The sequence below is a fragment of the Arachis ipaensis genome, chromosome B04, assembly GCF_000816755.2.
Source record: "Arachis ipaensis cultivar K30076 chromosome B04, Araip1.1, whole genome shotgun sequence".
Lineage (NCBI taxonomy): Eukaryota > Viridiplantae > Streptophyta > Magnoliopsida > Fabales > Fabaceae > Arachis > Arachis ipaensis.
The window spans coordinates 71,915,325-71,921,975 of NC_029788.2; positions in this window are offsets into that span (position 1 = coordinate 71,915,325).

A 6,651-nucleotide genomic window follows, 5' to 3' on the forward strand; every position below is an offset into this window, starting at 1 on the left:
CCTTTTCAAAAGCGTGCCGATAGCTCAAAAAACGTGGCGAAAAGCTATTGGCATGCTCTTTAGCACTTTTCGGCACGCTTTAAAAGCGTGGCAAAAAGCTTATTTTCTTGTAGTGTACTCTCTTGTCGCTCTAGTGTATAGGGTTGAATACTCAATTCTCTTCTAACCTTACTTTCTAAGACTTCTTCTTCTAAAAATCAATAAATATTTAATATATACATACAGATATCATGAAGACTTTAGAGAGTTCTAATGAGACTAGAGTAAAGATGAGGATGTTGGCCAGCTAATACATCCATCTTATGAGCAACATTGATACCTTATGAAGATCTAGTCTGACCTCATTTGTGGGAAATTGACCAAGAGAGACCTGCATTACTTTGTTTGATCCGAAAAAGAAGATTTTAGGTGCTCCCTGAACTCCATGAATTTATAATTCCTCATGTTCCCAAAATAGGACACTACAATTAAAGAGTATTTCTCAATGTCGTCTTATATTGAATTCACTGTTGCCTCTTTATATTTCCTTCCCTTTTTCTCCATTTTCAAAAGTATCACTGCATTTCTTGTCATCCAAATAAAACTAACCATCATGATCATCTTTGTTTCAAATTTTGACCAACTAACAAAAAGCAAACCTTCTCTATTCATTTTCAACTTCAGCATCTTTAACTTGTTCTTGTTCCTTCATAGCCTGCTTCCTTGAGCAGTTAACTAACTTAGTTGGTGGACTCATTACAGACACACGGAAAATTGCGGCAGTTTTTTTAAGGATTTGTGACAGTTTTTAACTGCCACAAAATGTCATACCAGCAGTTCAGTAACCATTGCGGGTTAGGGAGCGGAGATTTGATTTTGCGGCAGTTCTACTGAACCACTGGAACAACCGCCGCAAATCAATTCATTGATTTTGGGGCGGTTGCAAAACCGCCACTATTTTGGTCAATGGATTTAAAAAAAATTACAGCAATTTTAAAACCGCCGTCAATTTATATGGTTTTTTTAAAAAAATGCGAAGGTTTTAAACCACCACAATTTTAGCTTTAAAAATATTGACAATTATAAGTGCCAAATGTTATGTTAATGTCCAGGTACAGAGTTTTCAGCTCAATTTGTCTGCGAAAACAATCACAGTAACACGTGTTACCTATATCTTCACTACTTTTTGGCGTAGTGCTAAGAAATCTTTGCGACCTTTCCAACCTCGATATTTCTTCTGAATTGATAAAGTAGCTGTATTGTGTAACACCCTCATTATCAGTATGTCATGCATCCGGCTGCGCCACTCTGATAGCAAGAAATATTACGACGACTTCATATACTTAATAATATAATAGGAGCCTTTGACTCGAAGCCATACCTCTATTTTCTTTGAAAAACCGGAAAAATTACCTTATTTCGAAAACAAACAAGCATATACCAATATACATAAGTTATTACTCAAATAACTTATTCATATTATATACTTACAACTCATACAACTCCTATCCCTCTTACAAAATTATAATATTAATGGCGAGGGAAGAATAATGATAACCAAACAAATACATCCATATCGCATAAGCTAAACTCAACAACTCTTCATAAAAGCTTTCTCATCTATTTCCTGAAAAGAGAAGTATGTAGGGGGGTGAGAACATCATCCTCGAAAGGGTTCTCAGTAAATGGTTTAGGAATTGTTATAAGAGGATATTTAATAGAAAACTATTTTTTGATTGCAGAGACTATTGCTCGTCTTATGAATCTTTTTAAAAATCCAACTGTTAATCATCCAAAACCTTTTTAAAGAAACCATAGGTTATTCTTCAGAAATCCAAAACATTTTCTTTTCTTTTCTTAGACTGTATGGATGACCAACCTGTTCCAAGGTTGATTTTTCATACTTTACTAATACCTCAATCAGAAACCAATCACAACCTTTAGCACGAGCAATTCAACAATTCAACAACCAAAGCATCATCTTATCATCAATATCCAATCTCAAAGTTACCACAACAGAAACAAACACAGAAAAAATAGACAAGGAAAACACATATATAGAAGAGCTCAGATAGCAGTTAACAATAGTTAAGCAATTAGGCCAACCTAAACAAATTCAAACTCAAGCAAAGCATACAAGTGCATATGATGCATGCCTATCCTATGGCTCATGATATCATCTGTCAATTATATAGCCAACCTGACACATCCTGGTAGCTAACCATTGACAGAAACACCCATGCAGAGTAAGTGGGTTTGAGCTACAACCCCCCTTGCTACTACCCGCTTAACCCAGTGCTAGTGGAATAACCACTACTACGGCTACTATCCAGGCGGGTGTTTAAAAGCTCAACATAGAGCAAGTGGAATAATCCACTACTGCTGCTACTACCCAGGCATTACAATCACTGATCTGGAGCAAGCGGGTCGAACCATAAACTTTGCTACTGCCCAGGTACCTCAAACATACATTCATTCAATCTAAAACAATCACCATTATTATCAAACCTCAAGCCTTGACCTGGAGCAAGTGGGACGAACCACCATTCTTGCTACTGCCCATGTATCTCAATCAAATTCAATTTCACTTTCACATTCATTCTCATTATCATTCAATTATTCAAAAATCATGTTCAAAATCAATCATCATTCCCACACTCGTTCTCATCATACCTCTTATTACTTTCTTCAATAATTCAGATTCAAAATATAAATCATTCTTTTCTACTTCATCTCCCGGTTGAGTATAAAACCATTCCTTTGCTTTTCCCTCCAAAGAGAAAGGGAAAGCAAACACCAAAATTGCTACTTCATCTGCACCATGCCTTCTCGCAGTGGAGCATACAACCTAAAAATCCTTAAGATGCTTAAGGGGATTGATGAGCAGATAATTTATACGCTTTTTGGCATTATTTTTAGTATGTTTTTAGTATATTTTAATTAGTTTTTATTATATTTAAAATTCACTTTTCTGGAATTTACTATGAGTTTGTGTGTTTTTCTGTGATTTCAGGTATTTTCTGGCTGAAATTGAGGGACCTGAGCAAAAATCTGATTCAGAGGCTGAAAAAGGACTGCAGATGCTGTTGGATTCTGACCTCCCTACACTCAAAGTGGATTTTCTGGAGCTACAGAATCCCAATTCGCGCGCTCTCAATTGCTTTGGAAAGTAGACATCCTGGGCTTTCCAGAAATATATAATAGTCCATACTTTGCCCGAGATTTGATGGCCCAAACAGGCTTTCCAAGTCAGCTCAAGAATTCTGGTGTTTAACGTCGGAACTGGCATAAAAACTGGAGTTAAACGCCCAAACTGGCACAAAAGCTAGCGTTTAACTCCAAGAAAAGTCTCTACACATGAAAGCTTCAATGCTCAGCCTAAGCACACACCAAGTGGGCCCCGGAAATGGATTTTTACACTAAACACCCTAGCTTACTCATTTTCTATAACCCTAGGTCACCAGTTTACTATAAAAACTACTTTTAGTGATTCATCTTGTACCTCATGACACTTTACACGTTTCATATTGTATTCTCTCCGGCATGAGTCTCTAAACCCCATTGTTGGGGGTAAGGAGCTCTGCTGTTCTTCATGAATTAATGCAATTACTACTGTTTTCCATTCTATCACACTTGCTTCTATTCTAAGATATTCATTCGCACTTCAACCTGATGAATGTGATGATCCGTGACAATCATCATCATTCTCACCTATGAATGCGTGCCTAAGAACCACCTCCGTTCTACATGCAATCAAGCTTAAATGTGTATCTCTTGGGTTTCTAATCTAAGATTGGAACCTTCGTGGTATAGGCTAGAATTATTGGCGGCCATTCCTGAGATCCGGAATGTCTAAACCTTGTCTGTGGTATTCTGAGTAGGATCTGGGAAGGGATGACTGTGACGAGCTTCAAACTCGCGATTGTGGGGCGTGTGACAGACGCAAAAGGATCAATGGATCCTATTCCGATATGATCGAGAACCGACAGATGATTAGCCGTGCGGTGACAGCGCATTTTGAACATTTTCACTGAGAGGACGGGAAGTAGCCATTGACAACGGTGATGCCCAACATAAAGCTTGCCATGGAAGGAGCCTTACGTGCATGAAGAAGAAGATAGTAGGAAAGCAGAGATTCAGAAGACAAAGCATCTCCAAAGCCTCAACCTGTTCTTCATTACTACATAACAAGTATTTATTTCATGTTCTTTTACTTTTTACAATTAAATATGAGAATTATTGATATCCTGACTAAGAGTTACAAGATAACCATAGCTTGCTTCAAGCCGACAATCTCCGTAGGATTGACCCTTACTCACGTAAGGTATTACTTGGACGACCCAGTGCACTTGCTGGTTAGTTGTGAGGAGTTGCAAAAGTGTGATTGTAATTTCGTGCACCAGGGATCTTCCCCGGGTAGTCCATTGTACTTGGGGAGCAAGTTGATTGTGCCAGTCTTAAGCTCAAAATTTGGATCCAAAGCCGGATACTGGATTTTTATTGGTTGCAAGTTAATATCAGGAGCTCCAGCTTCCCTTAAGGTGATTCTACGAGGTAGATCCGCCATGGTGTCGTCACCTGAGTCACTCACAGAGATTTCAGCACTCCCCATAGATGAATATAAGGTTTCCTCGTTGATTAATGAATGATGGTCACGGATTGATGGTGATAGTAAATTGGAGTGCTCTTCAAGCAAGCCCGATTCACTATTCACGAACGCTAGCTGGCGCCGAGCTTGCCTAATATGAGTTAAAGTTCTTTCTATTTCTGGATCAAAAGGGGCCAAGCTCGGGTCTGGAAGCGACCGTGTCATTCAACTGAGGAAGCAATAGAAGCATGCAATTATGAAAAGCAAAACAAGAATAGACAAATAATCATAAACCAACCTAACAATTAACAATTACCAAGACTAGCTAGATAGGAACAATATCTACAAATTCGTACAAAGTAGCAAACAAGAACCAAATATTCACACTATTTACATATTCACAATAACCAAAATTTTAGCACTCATTGCACTTGAAGTGATTCCCCGGCAACGGCGCCAAATTTGATAGCCGGCCAGATTCACCGTCAATCTAGGTTTTCACAAATTAGAATCTTATCGTTAAAAGTATAGCCTAGACCAACGATCAATCCACCGCATCAAATGTTTAATCTAAAGATATGTCATAATTCAAAACCAATTGAATTCCGAGAGTTTCAATTCTCGGGTCGTCTCTTAAGGACACTTGAGACCAATGAATGCAATCTTGGTTGTGAGGATCATGAGATTTGTATTGAAGAGATAAACATATAAAGTAATGAAAGAACATGCAAAATTGTAATAAATAAACTAATAAAGGAATTAAGGAAGTAACTATGCAATATAGACAAGAAACGTATAAAAGGAACTAATGTAAATGTGTATAAAGGAATTGAAGCATAAAAGGCATCTTGGCTTAAACTGAGCTAAGGGTCCTTTCCTTGTTGGAACCATAACCATGCCAACTAGAATGGATCAATCTCTTTTGATCAACTCTTACATCAGAAAGTAAGTTAAATGAGCATAAGTTTTCTTAACCCACAAATCCTAAATTGCTTGTTAATTAACTTAGCAACAACATAGCGTTAGTGGGAACAAGAATAATTAACAATCCAAAATTGACACTAAGTGTTGGACATTCCAACTCTAGGAACCCAATTGCTCACTTTCTCCAAGCCAAGAGATAGAAAACTAGCCCAAAATCATGTTGACATTTTGTCAAACACTTGATGGGCAAAAAGCTTAAACATGGGAAAAATGAGAAAAAGCTTGAAACCAAAAACAACAAATGATCTCAATCAATAATAAAGACTCAAGAAAGCTTGTAACACTCATCAAACATCAATTTCATCAACAAGAAATAGAAATTACAAAGGAGAAGTGAAATTGAACTATAACTTGAATTATAAGAAAGTGTAAGAACAATGTAACTATAAAGAGTAATAGCAAGAGATACTTACAATGGGAATTAGCAAATCCAAGATCAAAATTGAAATGTTACTTGAATATAAAAACCCTAGTATACTAGTAGAGAAGATGATGAAAAACTTAAAGAAAAACTACACTAAAAACTATCTACCACTACTTCTAAGCTATTCTAATGTTATGCTCTACTATGGTCTTCATTCTCCCTTCATTATGAGCTAAATGACTTTAGAAATGGGCCTCAAATCCCTCAAAATCATGAGTCATGTGCTATTTTAATGAAGGCATGTGCGTCTACCTATTCAGACGCATAGACGTGTGCGTCCACACACTCTGTGAAAAATCTCGACCCGTGCGTACGCACAGGAGGTTGTGCGCACGCACACTAGGCGATGCTTGATTGGACGCATGATGCGGCTCACGCGCACGCGTGGCTCTGATTCGATGGCTGTGCTTACGCACATAGGTCTGTGCAAACGCACACTAAGCTGAGCTCTTCTCCTTTGATTCTTCATGCTTCCTCCACTTTGAATGCTCTTCTTTCATTTTCTCTAAGCCATTCCTGCCTTATACCTTTGAAATCACTAACAAATAATATCAAGGCATCGAATGGAAGGTAATTGGAATGAAATTAATCAAATTAGGTGATGCGCATAAACGTGTTATGCTACGATTTAGGAAATTGCACGATCGGCAAAATTCCTTCCGGCAAGTGCACCGGT